The sequence below is a fragment of the Theobroma cacao genome, chromosome 4 (assembly GCF_053813885.1).
Source record: "Theobroma cacao isolate CCN51 chromosome 4, ASM5381388v1, whole genome shotgun sequence".
Taxonomy (NCBI): Eukaryota; Viridiplantae; Streptophyta; class Magnoliopsida; order Malvales; family Malvaceae; genus Theobroma; species Theobroma cacao.
The window spans coordinates 17322125-17348792 of record NC_142642.1 but is presented as its reverse complement, the minus strand read 5'-3'; positions in this window follow the sequence as shown (position 1 = coordinate 17348792).

The window sequence follows — 26668 nt, the reverse complement described above, 5'->3', positions numbered from 1 at the left end:
TAAAAAAGTTCAACTTAAAATCAATACTAAGATTATAAAACCACTTAAAGCGAGTATTAAGGCATTCAAAGGCATAGGTGACTATAAATGGACTTTACTTGTCAATGGAAGGCTCTCGCTTTGCGTTTCTTCAGGTAAACATTTATTTATAACCCTTCTCAACCGAAAACATAGAAAAATTCAACCTAAAATCAATAATGAGATTATAAAACAATTTAAAGCGAGTAAAAAAGCTTTCAAAGGCATAGGTGACTATAAATGCACTTTTCTTGTCAATGGATGGCTTTGGCTTCGCGTTTCTCGAGGTAAACATTTATTTATAACCTTTCTAAACCGAAAACATAAAAAAATTCAACTTAAAATCAATAATGAGATTATAAAACCATTTAAAGCGAGTAATAAGGCTTTGAAAGGCATAGGTGACTATAAATGCACTTTTTTTGTCAATGGATGGCTTTGGCTTCGCGTTTCTCGAGCTAAATATTTATTTAAGCAAAAACAAAAAAAAATTCAACTTAAAATCAATAATGAGATTACAAAACCATTTAAAGCGAGTAATAAGGCTTTCAAAGGCATAGGTGACTATAAATGGACTTTTCTTGTCAATGGATGGCTTTTGCTTCGCGTTTCTCGAGGTAAACATTTATTTATCACCTTTCTTAACTAAAAACATAAAAATATTTAACTGAAAATCAATACTAAGATTATAAAACGACTTAAAGCGAGTATTAAGGCATTCAAAGGCATAGGTGACTATAAATGGACTTTACTTGTCAATGGAAGGCTTTCGCTTTGCGTTTCTTAAGGTAAACATTTATTTATAACCCTTCTCAACCGAAAACATAGAAAAATTCCACCTAAATTTAATAATGAGATTATAAAACCATTTAAAGCGAGTAATAAGGCTTTCAAAGGCATAGGTGACTATAAATGGACTTTACTTGTCAATGGAAGGCTCTCGCTTTCCGTTTCTTCAGGTAAACATTTATTTATAACCCTTCTCAACCGAAAACATAGAAAAATTCAACCTAAAATCAATAATGAGATTATAAAACAATTTAAAGCGAGTAAAAAAGCTTTCAAAGGCATAGGTGACTATAAATGCACTTTTCTTATCAATGGATGGCTTTGGCTTCGCGTTTCTCGAGGTAAACATTTATTTATAACCTTTCTAAACCGAAAACATAAAAAAATTCAACTTAAAATCAATAATGAGATTATAAAACCATTTAAAGCGAGTAATAAGGCTTTGAAAGGCATAGGTGACTATAAATGCACTTTTTTTGTCAATGGATGGCTTTGGCTTCGCGTTTCTCGAGCTAAATATTTATTTAACCGAAAACATAAAAAAATTCAACTTAAAATCAATAATGAGATTACAAAACCATTTAAAGCGAGTAATAAGGCTTTCAAAGGCATAGGTGACTATAAATGGACTTTTCTTGTCAATGGATGGCTTTTGCTTCGCGTTTCTCGAGGTAAACATTTATTTATAACCTTTCTTAACTAAAAACATAAAAAAAATTAACTGAAAATCAATACTAAGATTATAAAACGACTTAAAGCGAGTATTAAGGCATTCAAAGGCATAGGTGACTATAAATTGACTTTACTTGTCAATGGAAGGCTTTCGCTTTGCGTTTCTTAAGGTAAACATTTATTTATAACCCTTCTCAACCGAAAACATAGAAAAATTCAACTTAAAATTAATAATGAGATTATAAAACCATTTAAAGCGAGTAATAAGGCTTTCAAAGGCATAGGTGACTATAAATGGACTTTTCTTGTCAATGGATGGCTTTGGCTTCGCGTTTCTCGAGGTAAACATTTATTTATAACCTTTCTAAACCAAAAACATAAAAAAATTCAACTTAAAATCAATAATGAGATTATAAAACCATTTAAAGCGAGTAATAAGGCTTTCAAAGGCATAGGTGACTATAAATGCACTTTTCTTGTCAATGGATGGCTTTGGCTTCGCGTTTCTCGAGGTAAACATTTATTTATAACCTTTCTAAACCAAAAACATATAAAATTTCAACTTAAAATCAATAATAAGATTATAAAACCATTTGAAGCGAGTAATAAGGCTTTCAAAGGCATAGGTGACTATAAATGCACTTTTGTTGTCAATGGATGGCTTTGGCTTCGCGTTTCTCGAGGTAAATATTTATTTAACCGAAAACATAAAAAAATTCAACTTAAAATCAATAATCAGATTATAAAACCATTTAAAGCGAGTAATAAGGCTTTGAAAGGCATAGGTGACTATAAATGGACTTTTCTTCTCAATGGATGGCTTTGGCTTCGCGTTTCTCGAGGTAAACATTTGTTTATAACCTTTCTAAACCAAAAACATAAAACAAATTCAACTTAAAATCAATAATGAGATTATAAAACCATTTAAAGCGAGTAATAAGGCTTTGAAAGGCATAGGTGACTATAAATGGACTTTTCTTGTCAATGGATGGCTTTGGATTTGCGTTTCTCGAGGTAAACATTTATTTATAACCTTTCTAAACCAAAAACATAAAAAAATTCAACTTAAAATCAATAATCAGATTATAAAACCATTTAAAGCGAGTAATAAGGCTTTGAAAGGCATAGGTGACTATAAATGGACTTTTTTTCTCAATGGATGGCTTTGGCTTCGCGTTTCTCGAGGTAAACATTTATTTATAACCTTTCTAAACCAAAAACATAAAAAAAATTCAACTTAAAATCAATAATGAGATTATAAAACCATTTAAAGCGAGTAATAAGGCTTTGAAAGGCATAGGTGACTAGAAAAGCACTTTTCTTGTCAATGGATGGCTTTGGCTTCACGTTTCTCGAGGTAAACATTTATTTAACCGAAAACAAAAAAAATTCAACTTAAAATCAATAATGAGATTATAAAACCATTTAAAGCGAGTAATAAGGCTTTCAAAGGCATAGGTGACTATAAATGGACTTTTCTTGTCAATGGATGGCTTTTGCTTCACGTTTCTCAAGGTAAAAATTTATTTATAACTTTTCTTAACCAAAAACATAAAAAAATTCAACTTAAAATCAATAATGAGATTATAAAACCATTTAAAAAGAGTAATAAGGCTTTGAAAGGCATAGGTGACTATAAATGGACTTTTCTTGTCAATGGATGGCTTTTGCTTCGCATTTCTCGAGGTAAACATTTATTTATAACCTTTCTAAACCAAAAACATAACAAAATTCAACTTAAAATCAATAATGAGATTATAAAACCATTTAAAGCGAGTACTAAGGCTTTCAAAAACATAGGTGACTATAAATCGACTTTTCTTGTGAATGGATGGCTTTGGCTTCGCGTTTCTCGAGGTAAACATTTATTTATAACCTTTCTAAACCAAAAACATAAAAAAATTCAACTTAAAATCAATAATGAGATTATAAAATCATTTAAAGCGAGTAATAAGGTTTTCAAAGGCATAGGTGACTATAAATGCACTTTTCTTGTCAATGGATGGCTTTGGCTTCACGTTTCTCGAGGTAAACATTTATTTATAACCTTTCTAAACCAAAAACATAAAAAAATTCAACTTAAAATCAATAATGAGATTATAAAACCATTTAAAGCGAGTAATAAGGCTTTGAAAGGCATAGGTGACTATAAATGCACTTTTCTTGTCAATGGATGGCTTTGGCTTCGCGTTTCTCGAGGTAAATATTTATTTAACCGAATACATAAAAAAGTTCAACTGAAAATCAATACTAAGATTATAAAACCACTTAAAGCGAGTATTAAGGCATTCAAAGGCATAGGTGACTATAAATGGACTTTTCTTGTCAATTGATGGCTTTTGCTTCACGTTTCTCAGGGTAAACATTTATTTATAACTTTTCTTAACCGAAAACATAAAAAAATTCAACTTAAAATCAATATTGAGATTATAAAACCATTTAAAAAGAGTAATAAGGCTTTGAAAGGCATAGGTGACTATAAATGGACTTTTCTTGTCAATGGATGGCTTTTGCTTCGCGTTTCTCGAGGTAAACATTTATTTATAACCTTTCTTAACTAAAAACAGAAAAAAATTTAACTGAAAATCAATACTAAGATTGTAAAACCACTTAAAGCGAGTATTAAGGCATTCAAAGGCATAGGTGACTATAAATGGACTTTACTTGTCAATGGAAGGCTTTCGCTTGGCGTTTCTTAAGGTAAACATTTATTTATAACCCTTCTCAACCGAAAACATAGAAAAATTCAACCTAAAATTAATAATGAGATTATAAAACCATTTAAAGCGAGTAATAAGGCTTTCAAAGGCATAGGTGACTATAAATGCACTTTTCTTGTCAATGGATGGCTTTGGCTTCGCGTTTCTCGAGGTAAACATTTATTTATAACCTTTCTAATCCAAAAACATAAAAAACTTCAACTTAAAATCAATAATGAGATTAGAAAACCATTTAAAGCGAGTAATAAGGCTTTGAAAGGCATAGGTGACTATAAATGCACTTTTGTTGTCAATGGATGGCTTTGGCTTCGCGTTTCTCGAGGTAAATATATATTTAACCGAATACATAAAAAAGTTCAACTGAAAATCAATACTAAGATTATAAAACCACTTAAAGCGAGTATTAAGGCATTCAAAGGCAGAAGTGACTATAAATGCACTTTTCTTGTCAATGGAAGGCTTTTGCTTCACGTTTCTCAAGGTAAACATTTATTTATAACTTTTCTTCACCGAAAACATAAAAAAATTCAACTTAAAATGAATATTGAGATTATAAAACCATTTAAAAAGAGTAATAAGGCTTTGAAAGGCATAGGTGACTATAAATGGACTTTTCTTGTCAATGGATGGCTTTTGCTTTGCGTTTCTCGAGGTAAACATTTATTTATAACCTTTCTTAACTAAAAACAGAAAAAAATTTAACTGAAAACCAATACTAAGGTTATAAAACCACTTAAAGCGAGTATTAAGGCATTCAAAGGCATAGGTGACTATAAATGGACTTTACTTGTCAATGGAAGGCTTTCGCTTGGCGTTTCTTAAGGTAAACATTTATTTATAACCCTTCTCAACCGAAAACATAGAAAAATTCAACCTAAAATTAATAATGAGATTATAAAACCATTTAAAGCGAGTAATAAGGCTTTCAAAGGCATAGGTGACTATAAATGGACTTTTCTTGTCAATGGATGGCTTTGGCTTCGCGTTTCTCGAGGTAAACATTTATTTATAACCTTTCTAAACCAAAAACATAAAAAAATTCAACTTAAAATCAATAATGAGATTATAAAACCATTTAAAGCGAGTAATAAGGCTTTCAAAGGCATAGGTGAGTATAAATGCACTTTTCTTGTCAATGGATGGCTTTGGCTTCGCGTTTCTCGAGGTAAACATTTATTTATAACCTTTCTAAACCAAAAACATAAAAAAATTCAACTTAAAATCAATAATGAGATTATAAAACCATTTAAAACGAGTAATAAGGCTTTGAAAGGCATAGGTGACTATAAATGCACTTTTCTTGTCAGTGGGTAGCTTTGGCTTCGCGTTTCTCGAGGTAGACATTTATTTAGAACCTTTCTAAACCAAAAACATAAAAAAATTCAACTTAAAATCAATAATGAGATTATAAAACCATTTAAAGCGAGTAATAAGGCTTTGAAAGGCATAGGTGACTATAAATCGACTTTTCTTGTCAATGGATGGCTTTGGATTTGCGTTTCTTGAGGTAAACATTTATTTATAACCTTTCTAAACCAAAAACATAAAAAAATTCAACTTAAAATCAATAATGAGATTATAAAACCATTTAAAGTGAGTATTAAGACATTCAAAGGCATAAGTGACTATAAATGGACTTGACTTGTCAATGGAAGGCTTTGGCTTTGCGTTTCTCAAGGTAAATATTTATTTATAACCTTTCTTAACCGAAAACATAAAAAAATTCAACCTAAAATCAATAATGAGATTATAAAACCATTTAAAGTGAGCAATAAGGCTTTCAAAGACATAGGTGACTATAAATGGACTTTTCTTGTCAATGGATGGCTTTTGCTTCACATTTCCCGAGGTAAACATTTATATATTACTTCTCTTAACCAAAAACAGAAAAAATTTGAACTTAAAATCAATAATGAGATTATAAAACCATTTAAAGCGAGCAATAAGGCTTTGAAAGGCATAGGTGACTATAAATGGACTTTTCTTGTCAATGGATGGCTTTTGCTTCATGTTTCTCAAGGTAAACATTTATTTATAACTTTTCTTAACCAAAAACATAAAAAAATTCAACTTAAAATCAATAATGAGATTATAAAACAATTTAAAGCGAGTAAAAAGGCTTTGAAAGGCATAGGTGACTATAAATGCGCTTTTCTTGTCAATGGATGGCTTTGGCTTCGCGTTTCTCGAGGTAAACATTTATTTATAACCTTTCTAAACCGAAAACATAAAAAAATTCAACTCAAAACAAATAATGAGATTTTAAAACAATTTAAAGCGAGTAAAAAGGCTTTGAAAGGCATAGGTGACTATAAATGCACTTTTCTTGTCAATGGATGGCTTTGGCTTCGCGTTTCTCGAGGTAAACATTTATTTATAACCTTTCTAAACCGAAAACATAAAAAAATTCAACTTAAAACAAATAATGAGATTATAAAACCATTTAAAGCGAGTAATAAGGCTTTGAAAGGCATAGGTGACTATAAATGGACTTTTCTTGTCAATGGATGGCTTTGGCTTTGCGTTTCTCGAGGTAAAAATTTATTTATAACCTTTCTAAACCCAAAACATAAACAAATTCAACTTAAAATCAATAATGAGATTATAAAACCATTTAAAGCGAGTAATAAGGCTTTCAAAGGCATAGGTGATTATAAACGCACTTTTCTTGTCAATGGATGGCTTTGGCTTCACGTTTCTCAAGGTAAACATTTATTTATAACCTTTCTAAACCAAAAACATAAAAGAATTCAACTTAAAATCAATAATGAGATTTTAAAATCATTTAAAGCGAGTAATAAGGCCTTGAAAGGCATAGGTGACTATAAATGGACTTTTCTTGTCAATGGATGGCTTTGGATTTGCGTTTCTCAAGGTAAACATTTATTTATAACCTTTCTAAACCGAAAACATAAAAAAATTCAACTTAAAATCAATAATGATATTATAAAACCATTTAAAGCGAGTAATAATGCTTTGAAAGGCATAGGTGACTATAAATGGACTTTTCTTCTCAATGGATGGCTTTGGTTTTGCGTTTCTCGAGGTAACCATTTATTTATAACCTTTCTAAACAAAAAACATAAAAAAATTCAACTTAAAATCAATAATGAGATTATAAAACCATTTAAGGCGAGTAATAAAGCTTCGAAAGGCATAGGTGACTATAAATGGACTTTTCTTCTCAATGGATGGCTTTGGCTTCGCGTTTCTCGAGGTAAACATTTATTTATAACCTTTCTAAACCGAAAACATAAAAAAATTCAACTTAAAATCAATAATGAGATTATAAAACCATTTAAAGCGAGTAATAAGGCTTTCAAAGGCATAGGTGAGTATAAATGCACTTTTCTTGTCAATGGATGGCTTTTGCTTTGCGTTTCTCGAGGTAAACATTTATTTATAACCTTTCTTAACTGAAAACATAAAAAAGTTCAACTTAAAATCAATACTAAGATTATAAAACCACTTAAAGCGAGTATTAAGGCATTCAAAGGCATAGGTGACTATAAATGGACTTTACTTGTCAATGGAAGGCTCTCGCTTTGCGTTTCTTCAGGTAAACATTTATTTATAACCCTTCTCAACCGAAAACATAGAAAAATTCAACCTAAAATCAATAATGAGATTATAAAACAATTTAAAGCGAGTAAAAAAGCTTTCAAAGGCATAGGTGACTATAAATGCACTTTTCTTGTCAATGGATGGCTTTGGCTTCGCGTTTCTCGAGGTAAACATTTATTTATAACCTTTCTAAATCGAAAACATAAAAAAATTCAACTTAAAATCAATAATGAGATTATAAAACCATTTAAAGCGAGTAATAAGGCTTTGAAAGGCATAGGTGACTATAAATGCACTTTTTTTGTCAATGGATGGCTTTGGCTTCGCGTTTCTCGAGCTAAATATTTATTTAACCGAAAACATAAAAAAATTCAACTTAAAATCAATAATGAGATTATAAAACCATTTAAAGCGAGTAATAAGGCTTTCAAAGGCATAGGTGACTATAAATGGACTTTTCTTGTCAATGGATGGCTTTTGCTTCGTGTTTCTCGAGGTAAACATTTATTTATAACCTTTCTTAACTAAAAACATAAAAATATTTAACTGAAAATCAATACTAAGATTATAAAACCACTTAAAGCGAGTATTAAGGCATTCAAAGGCATAGGTGACTATAAATGGACTTTATTTGTAAATGGAAGGCTTTCGCTTTGCGTTTCTTAAGGTAAACATTTATTTATAACCCTTCTCAACCGAAAACATAGAAAAATTCCACCTAAATTTAATAATGAGATTATAAAACCATTTAAAGCGAGTAATAAGGCTTTCAAAGGCATAGGTGACTATAAATGGACTTTACTTGTCAATGGAAGGCTCTCGCTTTGCGTTTCTTCAGGTAAACATTTATTTATAACCCTTCTCAACCGAAAACATAGAAAAATTCAACCTAAAATCAATAATGAGATTATAAAACAATTTAAAGCGAGTAAAAAAGCTTTCAAAGGAATAGGTGACTATAAATGCACTTTTCTTATCAATGGATGGCTTTGGCTTCGCGTTTCTCGAGGTAAACATTTATTTATAACCTTTCTAAACCGAAAACATAAAAAAATTCAACTTAAAATCAATAATGAGATTATAAAACCATTTAAAGCGAGTAATAAGGCTTTGAAAGGCATAGGTGACTATAAATGCACTTTTTTTGTCAATGGATGGCTTTGGCTTCGCGTTTCTCGAGCTAAATATTTATTTAACCGAAAATATAAAAAAATTCAACTTAAAATCAATAATGAGATTACAAAACCATTTAAAGCGAGTAATAAGGCTTTCAAAGGCATAGGTGACTATAAATGGACTTTTCTTGTCAATGGATGGCTTTTGCTTCGCGTTTCTCGAGGTAAACATTTATTTATAACCTTTCTTAACTAAAAACATAAAAAAAATTAACTGAAAATCAATACTAAGATTATAAAACGACTTAAAGCGAGTATTAAGGCATTCAAAGGCATAGGTGACTATAAATTGACTTTACTTGTCAATGGAAGGCTTTCGCTTTGCGTTTCTTAAGGTAAAAATTTATTTATAACCCTTCTCAACCGAAAACATAGAAAAATTCAACTTAAAATTAATAATGAGATTATAAAACCATTTAAAGCGAGTAATAAGGCTTTCAAAGGCATAGGTGACTATAAATGGACTTTTCTTGTCAATGGATGGCTTTGGCTTCGCGTTTCTCGAGGTAAACATTTATTTATAACCTTTCTAAACCAAAAACATAAAAAAATTCAACTTAAAATCAATAATGAGATTATAAAACCATTTAAAGCGAGTAATAAGGCTTTCAAAGGCATAGGTGACTATAAATGCACTTTTCTTGTCAATGGATGGCTTTGGCTTCGCGTTTCTCGAGGTAAACATTTATTTATAACCTTTCTAAACCAAAAACATATAAAATTTCAACTTAAAATCAATAATAAGATTATAAAACCATTTGAAGCGAGTAATAAGGCTTTCAAAGGCATAGGTGACTATAAATGCACTTTTCTTGTCAATGGATGGCTTTGGCTTCGCGTTTCTCGAGGTAAATATTTATTTAATCGAAAACATAAAAAAAGTCAACTTAAAATCAATAATCAGATTATAAAACCATTTAAAGCGAGTAATAAGGCTTTGAAAGGCATAGGTGACTATAAATGGACTTTTCTTCTCAATGGATGGCTTTGGCTTCACGTTTCTCGAGGAAAATATTTGTTTATAACCTTTCTAAACAAAAAACATAAAACAAATTCAACTTAAAATCAATAATGAGATTATAAAACCATTTAAAGCGAGTAATAAGGCTTTTAAAGGCATAGGTGACTATAAATGGACTTTTCTTGTCAATGGATGGCTTTGGCTTCGCGTTTCTCGAGGTAAACATTTATTTATAACCTTTCTAAACCAAAAACATAAAAAAATTCAACTTAAAATCAATAATCAGATTATAAAACCATTTAAAGCGAGTAATAAGGCTTTGAAAGGCATAGGTGACTATAAATGGACTTTTTTTCTCAATGGATGGCTTTGGCTTCGCGTTTCTCGAGGTAAACATTTATTTACAACCTTTCTAAACCAAAAACATAAAAAAAATTCAACTTAAAATCAATAATGAGATTATAAAACCATTTAAAGCGAGTAATAAGGCTTTGAAAGGCATAGGTGACTAGAAAAGCACTTTTCTTGTCAATGGATGGCTTTGGCTTCACGTATCTCGAGGTAAACATTTATTTAACCGAAAACATAAAAAAATTCAACTTAAAATCAATAATGAGATTATAAAACCATTTAAAGCGAGTAATAAGGCTTTCAAAGGCATAGGTGACTATAAATGGACTTTTCTTGTCAATGGATGGCTTTTGCTTCACGTTTCTCAAGGTAAAAATTTATTTATAACTTTTCTTAACCAAAAACATAAAAAAATTCAACTTAAAATCAATAATGAGATTATAAAACCATTTAAAAAGAGTAATAAGGCTTTGAAAGGCATAGGTGACTATAAATGGACTTTTCTTGTCAATGGATGGCTTTTGCTTCGCATTTCTCGAGGTAAACATTTATTTATAACCTTTCTAAACCAAAAACATAACAAAATTCAACTTAAAATCAATAATGAGATTATAAAACCATTTAAAGCGAGTACTAAGGCTTTCAAAAACATAGGTGACTATAAATCGACTTTTCTTGTCAATGGATGGCTTTGGCTTCGCGTTTCTCGAGGTAAACATTTATTTATAACCTTTCTAAACCAAAAACATAAAAAAATTCAACTTAAAATCAATAATGAGATTATAAAACCATTTAAAGCGAGTAATAAGGTTTTCAAAGGCATAGATGACTATAAATGCACTTTTCTTGTCAATGGATGGCTTTGGCTTCGCGTTTCTCGAGGTAAACATTTATTTATAACCTTTCTAAACCAAAAACATAAAAAAATTCAACTTAAAATCAATAATGAGATTATAAAACCATTTAAAGCGAGTAATAAGGCTTTGAAAGGCATAGGTGACTATAAATGCACTTTTCTTGTCAATGGATGGCTTTGGCTTCGCGTTTCTCGAGGTAAATATTTATTTAACCGAATACATAAAAAAGTTCAACTGAAATTCAATACTAAGATTATAAAACCACTTAAAGCGAGTATTAAGGCATTCAAAGGCATAGGTGACTATAAATGGACTTTTCTTGTCAATGGATGGCTTTTGCTTCACGTTTCTCAGGGTAAACATTTATTTATAACTTTTCTTAACCGAAAACATAAAAAAATTCAACTTAAAATCAATATTGAGATTATAAAACCATTTAAAAAGAGTAATAAGGCTTTGAAAGGCATAGGTGACTATAAATGGACTTTTCTTGTCAACGGATGGCTTTTGCTTTGCGTTTCTCGAGGTAAACATTTATTTATAACATTTCTTAACTAAAAACAGAAAAAAATTTAACTGAAAACCAATACTAAGGTTATAAAACCACTTAAAGCGAGTATTAAGGCATTCAAAGGCATAGGTGACTATAAATGGACTTTACTTGTCAATGGAAGGCGTTCGCTTGGCGTTTCTTAAGGTAAACATTTATTTATAACCCTTCTCAACCGAAAACATAGAAAAATTCAACCTAAAATTAATAATGAGATTATAAAACCATTTAAAGCGAGTAATAAGGCTTTCAAAGGCATAGGTGACTATAAATGCACTTTTCTTGTCAATGGATGGCTTTGGCTTCGCGTTTCTCAAGGTAAACATTTATTTATAACCTTTCTAATCCAAAAACATAAAAAACTTCAACTTAAAATCAATAATGAGATTAGAAAACCATTTAAAGCGAGTAATAAGGCTTTGAAAGGCATAGGTGACTATAAATGCACTTTTGTTGTCAATGGATGGCTTTGGCTTCGCGTTTCTCGAGGTAAATATTTATTTAACCGAATACATAAAAAAGTTCAACTGAAAATCAATACTAAGATTATAAAACCACTTAAATCGAGTATTAAGGCATTCAAAGGCAGAAGTGACTATAAATGCACTTTTCTTGTCAATGGAAGGCTTTTGCTTCACGTTTCTCAAGGTAAACATTTATTTATAACTTTTCTTAACCAAAAACATAAAAAAATTCAACTTAAAATGAATATTGAGATTATAAAACCATTTAAAAAGAGTAATAAGGCTTTGAAAGGCATAGGTGACTATAAATGGACTTTTCTTGTCAATGGATGGCTTTTGCTTTGCGTTTCTCGAGGTAAACATTTATTTATAACCTTTCTTAACTAAAAACAGAAAAAAATTTAACTGAAAACCAATACTAAGATTATAAAACCACTTAAAGCGAGTATTAAGGCATTCAAAGGCATAGGTGACTATAAATGGACTTTACTTGTCAATGGAAGGCTTTCGCTTGGCGTTTCTTAAGGTAAACATTTATTTATAACCCTTCTCAACCGAAAACATAGAAAAATTCAACCTAAAATTAATAATGAGATTATAAAACCATTTAAAGCGAGTAATAAGGCTTTCAAAGGCATAGGTGAGTATAAATGCACTTTTCTTGTCAATGGATGGCTTTGGCTTCGCGTTTCTCGAGGTAAACATTTATTTATAACCTTTCTAAACCAAAAACATAAAAAAATTCAACTTAAAATCAATAATGAGATTATAAAACCATTTAAAACGAGTAATAAGGCTTTGAAAGGCATAGGTGACTATAAATGCACTTTTCTTGTCAATGGATAGCTTTGGCTTCGCGTTTCTCGAGGTAGACATTTATTTAGAACCTTTCTAAACCAAAAACATAAAAAAATTCAACTTAAAATTAATAATGAGATTATAAAACCATTTAAAGCGAGTAATAAGGCTTTGAAAGGCATAGGTGACTATAAATCGACTTTTCTTGTCAATGGATGGCTTTGGATTTGCGTTTCTCGAGGTAAACATTTATTTATAACCTTTCTAAACCAAAAACATAAAAAAATTCAACTTAAAATCAATAATGAGATTATAAAACCATTTAAAGTGAGTATTAAGGCATTCAAAGGCATAGGTGACTATAAATGGACTTGACTTGTCAATGGAAGGCTTTCGCATTGCGTTTCTCAAGGTAAATATTTATTTATAACCTTTCTTAACCGAAAACATAAAAAAATTCAACCTAAAATTAATAATGAGATTATAAAACCATTTAAAGTGAGCAATAAGGCTTTCAAAGACATAGGTGACTATAAATGGACTTTTCTTGTCAATGGATGGCTTTTGCTTCACATTTCCCGAGGTAAACATTTATATATTACTTCTCTTAACCAAAAACAGAAAACATTTGAACTTAAAATCAATAATGAGATTATAAAACCATTTAAAGCGAGCAATAAGGCTTTGAAAGGCATTGGTGACTATAAATGGACTTTTCTTGTCAATGGATGGCTTTTGCTTCATGTTTCTCAAGGTAAACATTTATTTATAACTTTTCTTAACCAAAAACATAAAAAAATTCAACTTAAAATCAATAATGAGATTATAAAACAATTTAAAGCGAGTAAAAAGGCTTTGAAAGGCATAGGTGACTATAAATGCGCTTTTCTTGTCAATGGATGGCTTTGGCTTCGCGTTTCTCGAGGTAAACATTTATTTATAACCTTTCTAAACCGAAAACATAAAAAAATTCAACTCAAAACAAATAATGAGATTTTAAAACAATTTAAAGCGAGTAAAAAGGCTTTGAAAGGCATAGGTGACTATAAATGCACTTTTCTTGTCAATGGATGGCTTTGGCTTCGCGTTTCTCGAGGTAAACATTTATTTATAACCTTTCTAAACCGAAAACATAAAAAAATTCAACTTAAAACAAATAATGAGATTATAAAACCATTTAAAGCGAGTAATAAGGCTTTGAAAGGCATAGGTGACTATAAATGGACTTTTCTTGTCAATGGATGGCTTTGGCTTTGCGTTTCTCGAGGTAAACATTTATTTATAACCTTTCTAAACCCAAAACATAAACAAATTCAACTTAAAATCAATAATGAGATTATAAAACCATTTAAAGCGAGTAATAAGGCTTTCAAAGGCATAGGTGATTATAAACGCACTTTTCTTGTCAATGGATGGCTTTGGCTTCACGTTTCTCAAGGTAAACATTTATTTATAACCTTTCTAAACCAAAAACATAAAAGAATTCAACTTAAAATCAATAATGAGATTTTAAAATCATTTAAAGCGAGTAATAAGGCCTTGAAAGGCATAGGTGACTATAAATGGACTTTTCTTGTCAATGGATGGCTTTGGATTTGCGTTTCTCAAGGTAAACATTTATTTATAACCTTTCTAAACCGAAAACATAAAAAAATTCAACTTAAAATCAATAATGATATTATAAAACCATTTAAAGCGAGTAATAATGCTTTGAAAGGCATAGGTGACTATAAATGGACTTTTCTTCTCAATGGATGGCTTTGGTTTTGCGTTTCTCGAGGTAACCATTTATTTATAACCTTTCTAAAGAAAAAACATAAAAAAATTCAACTTAAAATCAATAATGAGATTATAAAACCATTTAAGGCGAGTAATAAAGCTTCGAAAGGCATAGGTGACTATAAATGGACTTTTCTTCTCAATGGATGGCTTTGGCTTCGCGTTTCTCGAGGTAAACATTTATTTATAACCTTTCTAAACCGAAAACATAAAAAAATTCAACTTAAAATCAATAATGAGATTATAAAACCATTTAAAGCGAGTAATAAGGCTTTCAAAGGCATAGGTGAGTATAAATGCACTTTTCTTGTCAATGGATGGCTTTTGCTTTGCGTTTCTCGAGGTAAACATTTATTTATAACCTTTCTTAACTGAAAACATAAAAAAGTTCAACTTAAAATCAGTACTAAGATTATAAAACCACTTAAAGCGAGTATTAAGGCATTCAAAGGCATAGGTGACTATAAATGGACTTTACTTGTCAATGGAAGGCTCTCGCTTTGCGTTTCTTCAGGTAAACATTTATTTATAACCCTTCTCAACCGAAAACATAGAAAAATTCAACCTAAAATCAATAATGAGATTACAAAACAATTTAAAGCGAGTAAAAAAGCTTTCAAAGGCATAGGTGACTATAAATGCACTTTTCTTGTCAATGGATGGCTTTGGCTTCGCGTTTCTCGAGGTAAACATTTATTTATAACCTTTCTAAATCGAAAACATAAAAAAATTCAACTTAAAATCAATAATGAGATTATAAAACCATTTAAAGCGAGCAATAAGGCTTTGAAAGGCATAGGTGACTATAAATGGACTTTTCTTGTCAATGGATGGCTTTTGCTTCATGTTTCTCAAGGTAAACATTTATTTATAACTTTTCTTAACCAAAAACATAAAAAAATTCAACCTAAAATCAATAATGAGATTATAAAACAATTTAAAGCGAGTAAAAAGGCTTTGAAAGGCATAGGTGACTATAAATGCGCTTTTCTTGTCAATGGATGGCTTTGGCTTCGCGTTTCTCGAGGTAAACATTTATTTATAACCTTTCTAAACCGAAAACATAAAAAAATTCAACTCAAAACAAATAATGAGATTTTAAAACAATTTAAAGCGAGTAAAAAGGCTTTGAAAGGCATAGGTGACTATAAATGCACTTTTCTTGTCAATGGATGGCTTTGGCTTCGCGTTTCTCGAGGTAAACATTTATTTATAACCTTTCTAAACCGAAAACATAAAAAAATTCAACCTAAAACAAATAATGAGATTATAAAACCATTTAAAGCGAGTAATAAGGCTTTGAAAGGCATATGTGACTATAAATGGACTTTTCTTGTCAATGGATGGCTTTGGCTTTGCGTTTCTCGAGGTAAACATTTATTTATAACCTTTCTAAACCCAAAACATAAACAAATTCAACTTAAAATCAATAATGAGATTATAAAACCATTTAAAGCGAGTAATAAGGCTTTCAAAGGCATAGGTGATTATAAACGCACTTTTCTTGTCAATGGATGGCTTTGGCTTCGCGTTTCTCAAGGTAAACATTTATTTATAACCTTTCTAAACCAAAAACATAAAAGAATTCAACTTAAAATCAATAATGAGATTATAAAATCGTTTAAAGCGAGTAATAAGGCCTTGAAAGGCATAGGTGACTATAAATGGACTTTTCTTGTCAATGGATGGCTTTGGATTTGCGTTTCTCAAGGTAAACATTTATTTATAACCTTTCTAAACCGAAAACATAAAAAAATTCAACTTAAAATCAATAATGATATTATAAAACCATTTAAAGCGAGTAATAATGCTTTGAAAGGCATAAGTGACTATAAATGGACTTTTCTTCTCAATGGATGGCTTTGGTTTTGCGTTTCTCGAGGTAACCATTTATTTATAACCTTTCTAAACAAAAAACATAAAAAAATTCAACTTAAAATCAATAATGAGATTATAAAACCATTTAAGGCGAGTAATAAAGCTTCGAAAGGCATAGGTGACTATAAATGGACTTTTCTTGTCAATGGATGGCTTTGGATTTGCGTTTCTCGAGGTAAACATTTATTTATAACCTTTCTAAACCGAAAACATAAACAAATTCGACTTAAAATCAATAATGAGATTATAAAACCATTTAAAGCGAGTAATAAGGCTTTGAAAGGCATAGGTGACTATAAATGGACTTTTCTTGTCAATGGATGGCTTTGGCTTCGAGTTTCTCGAGGTAAAAATTTATTTATAACTTTTCTTAACCAAAAAGATAAAAAAATTCAACTTAAAATCAATAATGAGATTATAAAACCATGTAAAAAGAGTAATAAGGCTTTGAAAGGCATAGGTGACTATAAATGGACTTTTCTTGTCAATGGATGGCTTTTGCTTTGCGTTTCTCGAGGTAAACATTTATTTATAACCTTTCTTAACTGAAAACATAAAAAAGTTCAACTTAAAATCAATACTAAGATTATAAAACCACTTAAAGCGAGTATTAAGGCATTCAAAGGCATAGGTGACTATAAATGGACTTTACTTGTCAATGGAAGGCTTTCGCTTTGCGTTTCTAAAGGTAAACATTTATTTATAACCTTTCTTAACCGAAAACATAAAAAAATTCAACTTAAAATCAATAATGAGATTATAAAACCATTTAAAGCGAGCAATAAGGCTTTCAAAGACATAGGTGACTATAAATGGACTTTTCTTGTCAATGGATGGCTTTTGCTTCACATTTCCCGAGGTAAACATTTATTTATTACCTTTCTTAACCGAAAACATAAAAAAATTCAACTTCAAATCAATAATGAGATTATAAAACCATTTAAAGCGAGTAATAAGGCTTTGAAAGGCATAGGTGACTATACATAGACTTTTCTTGTCAATGGATGGCTTTGGCTTCGCGTTTCTCGAGGTAAACATTTATTTATAACCTTTCTTAACCGAAAACATTAAAAAATTCAACTTAAAATCAATAATGAGATTATAAAACCATTCACAGCGAGCAATAAGGCTTTCAAAGGCATAGATAACTATAAATGGACTTTTCTTGTCAATGGATGGCTTTTGCCTCACATTTCCCGAGGTAAACATTTATTTATTACCTTTCTTAACCGAAAACATAAAAAAATTCAACTTCAAATCAATAATGAGATTATAAAACCATTTAAAGCGAGTAATAAGGCTTTTAAAGGTATAGGTGACTGTAAATGGACTTTACTTGTCAATGGAAGCCTTTCGCTTTGCGTTTCTCAAGGTAAACATTTATTATAACCTTTCTTGACCGAAAACATAAAAAAATTCAACTTAAAATCAAGAATGAGATTATAAAACCATTTAAAGCGAGCAATATGGCTTTCAAAGGCATAGGTGACTATAAATGGACTTTACTTGTCAATGGAAGACTTTCGCTTTGTGTTTCTCAAGGTAAACATTTATTTATAACCTTTCTTAATCGAAAACATAAAAAAATTCAACTTAAAATCAATAATGAGATTATAAAACAATTTAAAGCGAGTAATAATGCTTTCAAAGGTATAGGTGACTATAAATGAACTTTTCTTATCAATGGATGGCTTTTGCTTCACGTTTCTTGAGGTAAACGTTTATTTATAACCTTTCTTAACTAAAAACATAAAAAAGTTCAACTTAAAATCAATAATGAAATTATAAAACCATTTAAAGTGGGTAATAAGGCTTTGAAAGGTATAGGTGACTATAAATGGACTTTTCTTGTCAATGGATGGCTTTTGCTTCACGTTTCTCGAGGTAAACATTTATTTATAACCTTTCTTAATCGAAAACATAAAAAATTTCAATTTAAAATCAATAATGAGATTATAAAACCATTTAAAGCGAGTAATAAGGCTTTCAAAGGTATAGGTGACTATAAATGGACTTTACTTGTCAATGGAAGGCTTTTGCTTTGCGTTTCTAAAGGTAAACATTTATTGATAACCTTTCTTAACTGAAAACATAAAAAAATTCAACTTAAAATCAATAATGAGATTATAAAACCATTTAAAGCGAGCAATAAGGCTTTCAAAGGCATAGGTGACTATAAATGGACTTCTCTTATCAATGGATGGCTTTTGCTTCACATTTCCCAAGGTAAACATTTATTTATTACATTTCTTCACCGAAAACATAAAAAAAGTCAACTTAAAATCAATAATGAGATTATAAAACAATTTAAAGAGAGCAATAAGGCTTTCAAAGGCATAGGTGACTATAAATGGACTTTTCTTGTCAATGGATGGCTTTTGCTTCACGTTTCCCAAGGTAAACATTTATTTATAACCTTTCTTAATCGAAAACATAAAAAAATTCAACTTAAAATCAATAATGAGATTATAAAACCATTTAAGGCGAGTAATAAGGCTTTCAAAGGCATAGGTGACTATAAATGGACTTTTCTTGTCAATGGATGGCTTTTGCTTCACGTTTCTCAAGGTAAACATTTATTTATAACTTTTCTTAACCGAAAACATAAAAAAATTCAACTTAAAATCAATAATGAGATTATAAAACCATTTAAAAAGAGTAATAAGGCTTTGAAAGGCATAGGTGACTATAAATGGACTTTTCTTGTCAATTGATGGCTTTTGCTTCACATTTCCCGAGGTAAACATTTATTTATTGCCTTTCTTAACCAAAACATAAAAAAATTCAACTTAAAATAAATAACGAGATTAGAAAACCATTTAAAGCGAGTAATAAGGCTTTCAAAGGCATAGGTGACTATCAATGGACTTTTCTTGTCAATGGATGGCTTTTGCTTCGCGTTTCTCGAGGCAAACATTTATTTATAACCTTTCTTATCCGAAAACATAAAAAATTTCAATCTAAAATCAATAATGAGATTATAAAACTATTTAAAGTGAGTAATAAGGCTTTCAAAGGCATAAGTGGCTATAAATGGACTTTTCTTGTCAATGGATGGCTTTTGCTTTACGTTTCTCGAGGTAAACAGTCAATTATAATCTGTTTTATGAAAAATGTAAAAAAAATTCAATTTAAAATCAGTAATGAGATTATAAAACTGTTTAAGGCAAGTAATTAAGTTGTCCAAGGCATAAGTGACTATAAATGAGCTTTCTTGTCAATGGATGGCTTTTGTCTCACATTTCCCAAGGTAAACATTTATTTATAACCTTTCTTAACCGAAAACATAAAAAAAATCAACTTAAAATCAATAATGAGATTATAAAACCATTTAAAGCGAGTAATAAGGCTTTCAAAGGCATAGGTGACTATAAATGGACTTTACTTGTCAATGGAAGGATTTTGCTTGGCGTTTCTCAAGGTAAACATTTATTTATAACCTTTCTTAACCAAAAACATAAAAACATTCAACTTAAAATCAATAATGAGATTATAAAACTATATAAAGCGAGTAATAATGCTTTCAAAGGCATAGGTGACTATAAATGGACTTTTCTTGTCAATGGATGGCTTTTGCTTCACATTTCCTGAGGTAAACATTTATTTATTACATTTCTTAACCGAAAACATAAAAAAATTAAACTTAAAATCAATAATGAGATTATAAAACCACTTAAAGCGAGTAATAAGGCTTTCAAAGGTATAGGTGACTATAAATGGACTTTCCTTGTCAATGGATGGCTTTTGCTTCACGTTTCTCAAGGTAAACATTTATTTATAACCTTTCTTAACCGAAAACATAAAAAAATTCAACTTAAAATCAATAATGAGATTATAAAACCATTTAAAAAGAGTAATAAGGCTTTGAAAGGCATAGGTGACTATAAATGGACTTTTCTTGTCAATGGATGGCTTTTGCTTCACATTTCTAGAGGTAAACATTTATTTATTACATTTCTTAACCGAAAACATAAAAACATTCAACTTAAAATCAATAATGAGATTATAAAACCATTTAAAGCGAGTAATAAGGCTTTCAAAGGCATAGGTGACCATAAATGGACTTTACTTGTCAATGGAAGGCTTTCGCTCTGCGTTTCTCAAGGTAAACATTTATTTATAACCTTTCTTAACCGAAAACATAAAAAAATTCAACTTAAAATCAAGAATGAGATTATAAAACCATTTAAAGCGAGCAATAAGGCTTTAAAAGGCATAGGTGACTATAAATGGACTTTTCTTGTCAATGGATGGCTTTTGCTTCACATTTCCCGAGGTAAACATTTATTTATTACATTTCTTAACCGAAAACATAAAAAAATTCAACTTAAAATCAATAATGAGATTATAAAACCATTTAAAGCGACTAATAACGCTTTCAAAGGCATAGGTGACTATAAATGGACTTTTCTTGTCAATGGATGGCTTTTACTTCACGTTTCTCAAGGTAAACATTTATTTATTACCTTTCTTAATCGAAAACATAAAAAAATTCAACTTAAAATCAATAATAGAATTATAAAACCATTTAAAGCGAGTAATAAGGCTTTCAAAAGCATAGGTGACTATAAATGGACTTTTCCTGTCAACGGATGGCTTTTGCTTCACGTTTCTCAAGGTAAACTTTTATTTATAACCTTTCCTAACCGAAAACAGAAAAAAATTCAACTTAAAATCAATAATGAAATTATAAAACCATTTAAAAAAAGTAATAAGGCTTTGAAAGGCATAGGTGACTATAAATGGACTTTTCTTGTCAATGGATGGCTTTTGCTTTGCGTTTCTCCAGGTAAACAGTTATTTATAACCTTTCTTAACCGAAAACATAAACAATTTTAATTCAAAATCAATAATGAGATTAGAAAACCATTTAAAGCGAGTAATAAGGCTTTCAAAGGTATAGGTGACTATAAATGGACTTTACTTGTCAATGGAAGGCCTTCGCTTTGCGTTTCTCAAGGTAAGCATTTATTTATAACCTTTCTTAACCGAAAACATAAAAAGATTCAACTTAAAATCAATAATGAGATTATAAAACCATTTAAAGCGGGCAATAAGGCTTTCAAAGGCATAGGTGACTATAAAAGGACTTTTTTTGTCGACGGATGGCTTTTGCTTCACATTTCCTGAGGTAAACATTTATTTATAACCTTTCTTAACCGAAAACATAAAAAAGTTCAACTTGAAATCAATACAAAGATTATAAAACCACTTAAAACGAGTATTAAGGCATTCAAAGGCATAGGTGACTATAAATGGACTTTACTTGGCAATGGAAGGCTTTCGCTTTGCGTTTCTCAAGGTAAACATTTATTTATAACCTTTCTTAACCGAAAACATTAAAAAATTCAACTTAAAATCAATAATGAGATTATAAAACCTTTTGAAGCGAGTAATAAGACTTTCAAAGGCATAGGTGACTATAAATGGACTTTTCTTGTCAATGGATGGTTTTTGCTTCACATTTCTCAAGGTGAACATTTATTTATAACCTTTCTTAACCGAAAACATAAAAAAATTCAACTTAAAATCAGTAATAAGATTATAAAACCATTTAAAGCGAGCAATAAGACTTTCAAAGGCATAGATGACTATAAATGGACTTTACTTGTCAATGGAAGGATTTCGCTTGGCGTTTCTCAAGGTAAACATTTATTTATAACCTTTCTTAACCGAAAACATAAAAAAATTCAACTTAAAATCAATAATGAGATTATAAAACCATTTAAAGCGAGCAATAAGGCTTTCAAAGACATAGGTGACTATAAATGGACTTTTCTTATCAATGGATGGCTTTTGCTTCACATTTCCCAAGGTAAACATTTATTTATTGCTTTTCTTAACCGAAAACATAAAAAAATTCAACTTAAAATCAATAATGAGATTATAAAACCATTTAAAGCGAGTAATAAGGCTTTGAAAGGCATAGGTGACTATAAATGGACTTTTCTTGTCAATGGATGGCTTTTGCTTCACGTTTCTCAAGGTAAACATTTATTTATAACTTTTCTTAACCGAAAACATAAAAAAATTGAACTTAAAATCAATAATGAGATTATAAAACCATTTAAAAAGAGTAATAAGGCTTTGAAAAGCATAGGTGACTATAAATGGACTTTTCTTGTCAATGGAAGGCTTTCGCTTTGTGTTTCTTAAGGTTAATATTTATTTATAACCTTTCTCAACCGAAAACATAGAAAAATTCAACCTAAAATTAATAATGAGATTATAAAACCATTTAAAGCGAGTAATAAGGCTTTCAAAGGCATAAGTGGCTATAAATGGACTTTTCTTGTCAATGGATGGCTTTTGCTTCACGTTTCTCGAGGTAAACATTCAATTATAATCTGTTTTATGAAAAATGTAAAAAAATTCAATTTAAAATCAGTAATGAGATTATAAAACTGTTTAAGGCAAGTAATTAAGTTGTCTAAGGCATGAGTGACTATAAATGAGCTTTCTTGTCAATGGATGGCTTTCGCTTCATGTTTCTCGAGGTAAACATTCATTTATAACCTTTCTTAACAAAAACGTAAAAAAATTCAACTTAAAATCAATAATGAGATTATAAAACCATTTAAAGTGAATAGTAAGGCTTTCAACGGCATAGGTGACTATAAATGGACTTTTCTTGCCAATGGATGGCTTTGGATTTGCATTTCTCGAGGTAAACATTTATTTATAACCTTTCTAAACCAAAGCCATAAAAAAATTCAACTTAAAATCAATAATGAGATTATAAAACCATTTAAAGCGAGTAATAAGGCTTTGAAAGGCATAGGTGACTATAAATGGACTTTTCTTGTCAATGGATGGTTTTTGCTTTGCGTTTCTTGAGGTAAACATTTATTTATAACATTTCTTAACCGAAAACATAAAAAAGTTCAACTGAAAATCAATACTAAGATTATAAAACCTCTTAAAGCGAGTATTAAGGCATTCAAAGGCATAGGTGACTATAAATGGACTTTACTTGTCAATGGAAGGCTTTCGCTTTGCGTTTCTTAAGGTAAACATTTATTTATAACCTTTCTCAACCGAAAACATAGAAAAATTCAACTTAAAATCAATAATGAGATTATAAAACCTTTTGAAGCGAGTAATAAGGCTTTCAAAGGCATAGGTGACTATAAATGGACTTTTCTTGTCAATGGATGGTTTTTGCTTCACATTTCTCAAGGTGAACATTTATTTATAACCTTTCTTAACCGAAAACATAAAAAAATTCAACTTAAAATCAGTAATAAGATTATAAAACCATTTAAAGCGAGAAATAAGGCTTTCAAAGGCATAGATGACTATAAATGGACTTTACTTGTCAATGGAAGGATTTCGCTTGGCGTTTCTCAAGGTAAACATTTATTTATAACCTTTCTTAACCGAAAACATAAAAAAATTCAACTTAAAATCAATAATGAGATTATAAAACCATTTGAAGCGAGTATTAAGGCATTCAAAGGCATAGGTGACTATAAATGGACTTTACTTGTCAATGGAAGGCTTTCGCTTTGTGTTTCTCAAGGTAAACATTTATTTATAGCCTTTCTTAACCGAAAATATAAAAGAATTTAACTTAAAATCAATAATGAGATTATAAAACCATTTAAAGCGAGCAATAAGGCTTTCAAAGACATAGGTGACTATAAATGGACTTTTCTTGTCAATGGATAGCTTTTGCTTCACATTTCCCAAGGTAAACATTTATTTATTGCTTTTCTTAACCGAAAGCATAAAAAAATTCAACTTAAAATCAATAATGAGATTATAAAACCATTTAAAGCGAGTAATAAGGCTTTGAAAGGCATAGGTGACTATAAATGGACTTTTCTTGTCAATAGATGGCTTTTGCTTCACGTTTCTCAAGGTAAACATTTATTTATAACTTTTCTTAACCGAAAACATAAAAAAATTGAACTTAAAATCAATAATGAGATTATAAAACCATTTAAAAAGAGTAATAAGGCTTTGAAAAGCATAGATGACTATAAATGGACTTTTCTTGTCAATGGATGGCTTTTGCTTTGCGTTTCTCGAGGTAAACATTTATTTATAACCTTTCTTAACCGAAAACATAAAAAAGTTCAACTTAAAATCAATTCTAAGATTATAAAACCACTTAAAGCGAGTATTAAGGCATTCAAAGGCATAGGTGACTATAAATGGACTTTACTTGTTAATGGAAGGCTTTCGCTTTGCGTTTCTTAAGGTAAATATTTATTTATAACCTTTCTCAACCGAAAACATAGAAAAATTCAACCTAAAATTAATAATGAGATTATAAAACCATTTAAAGCGAGTAATAAGGCTTTCAAAGGCATAAGTGGCTATAAATGGACTTTTCTTGTCAATGGATGGCTTTTGCTTCACGTTTCTCGAGGTAAACATTCAATTATAATCTATTTTATGAAAAATGTAAAAAAATTCAATTTAAAATCAGTAATGAGATTATAAAACTGTTTAAGGCAAATAATTAAGTTGTCTAAGGCATGAGTGATTATAAATGAGCTTTCTTGTCAATGGATGGATTTCGCTTCATGTTTCTCGAGGTAAAAATTCAATTAAAACCTTTCTTAACAAAAACTTAAAAATATTCAACTTAAAATCAATAATGAGATTATAAAACCATTTAAAGCGAATAGTAAGGCTTTCAACGGCATACGTGACTATAAATGGACTTTTCTTGCCAATGGATGGCTTTGGATTTGCGTTTCTCGAGGTAAACATTTATTTATAACCTTTATAAACCAAAAACATAAAAAAATTCAACTTAAAATCAATAATGAGAATATAAAACCATTTAAAGCGAGTAATAAGGCTTTGAAAGGCATAGGTGACTATAAATGGACTTTTCTTGTCAATGGATGGCTTTTGCTTTGCGTTTCTCGAGGTAAACATTTATTTATAACCTTTCTTAACCGAAAACATAAAAAAGTTCAACTTAAAATCAATACTAAGATTATAAAACCACTTAAAGCGAGTATTAAGGCATTCAAAGGCATAGGTGACTATAAATGGACTTTACTTGTCAATGGAAGGCTTTCGCTTTGCGTTTCTTAAGGTAAACATTTATTTATAACCTTTCTCAATCAAAAACATAAAAAAATTCAACCTAAAATTAATAATGAGATTATAAAACCATTTAAAGCGAATAATAAGGCTTTCAAAGGCATAAGTGGCTATAAATGGACTTTTCTTGTAAATGGATGGCTTTTGCTTCACGTTTCTTGAGGTAAACATTCAATTATAATCTGTTTTATGAAAAATGTAAAAAAATTCAATTTAAAATCAGTAATGAGATTATAAAACTGTTTAAGGCAAGTAATTAAGTTGTCTAAGGCATGAGTGACTGTAAATGAGCTTTCTTGTCAATGGATGGCTTTCGCTTCATATTTCTCGAGGTAAACATTCATTTATAACCTTTCTTAACAAAAACGTAAAAAAATTCAACTTAAAATCAATAATGAGATTATAAAACCATTTAAAGCGAATAGTAAGGCTTTCAAAGGCATAGGTGACTATAAATGGACTTTTCTTGTCAATGGATGGCTTTTGCTTCACATTTCCCAAGGTAAACATTTATTTATTACCTTTCTTAACCGAAAACATAAAAAAATTTAACTCAAAATCAATAATGAGACTATAAAACCATTTAAAGCGAGTAACAAGGCTTTCAAAGGTATAGGTGACTATAAATGGACTTTACTTGTCAATGGATGGCTTTTGCTTTAGGTTTCTCGAGGTAAACATTTATTTATAACCTTTCTTAACCGAAAACATAAAAAAATTCAACTTAAAATCTATAATAAGATTATAAAACCATTTAAAGCGAGTAATAAGGCTTTCAATGGCATAGGTGACTATAAATGGACTTTTGTTGTCAATGGAAGGCTTTTGCTTTGCGTTTCTCAAGGTAAACATTTATTTATAACGTTTCTTAACCGAAAACATAAAAAAATTCAACCTAAAATCAATAATGAGATTATAAAACCATTTAAAGCGAGCAATAAGGCTTTCAAAGGCATAGGTGACTATAAATGGACTTTTCTTGTCAATGGATGGCTTTTGCTTCACATTTCCCTAGGTAAACATTTA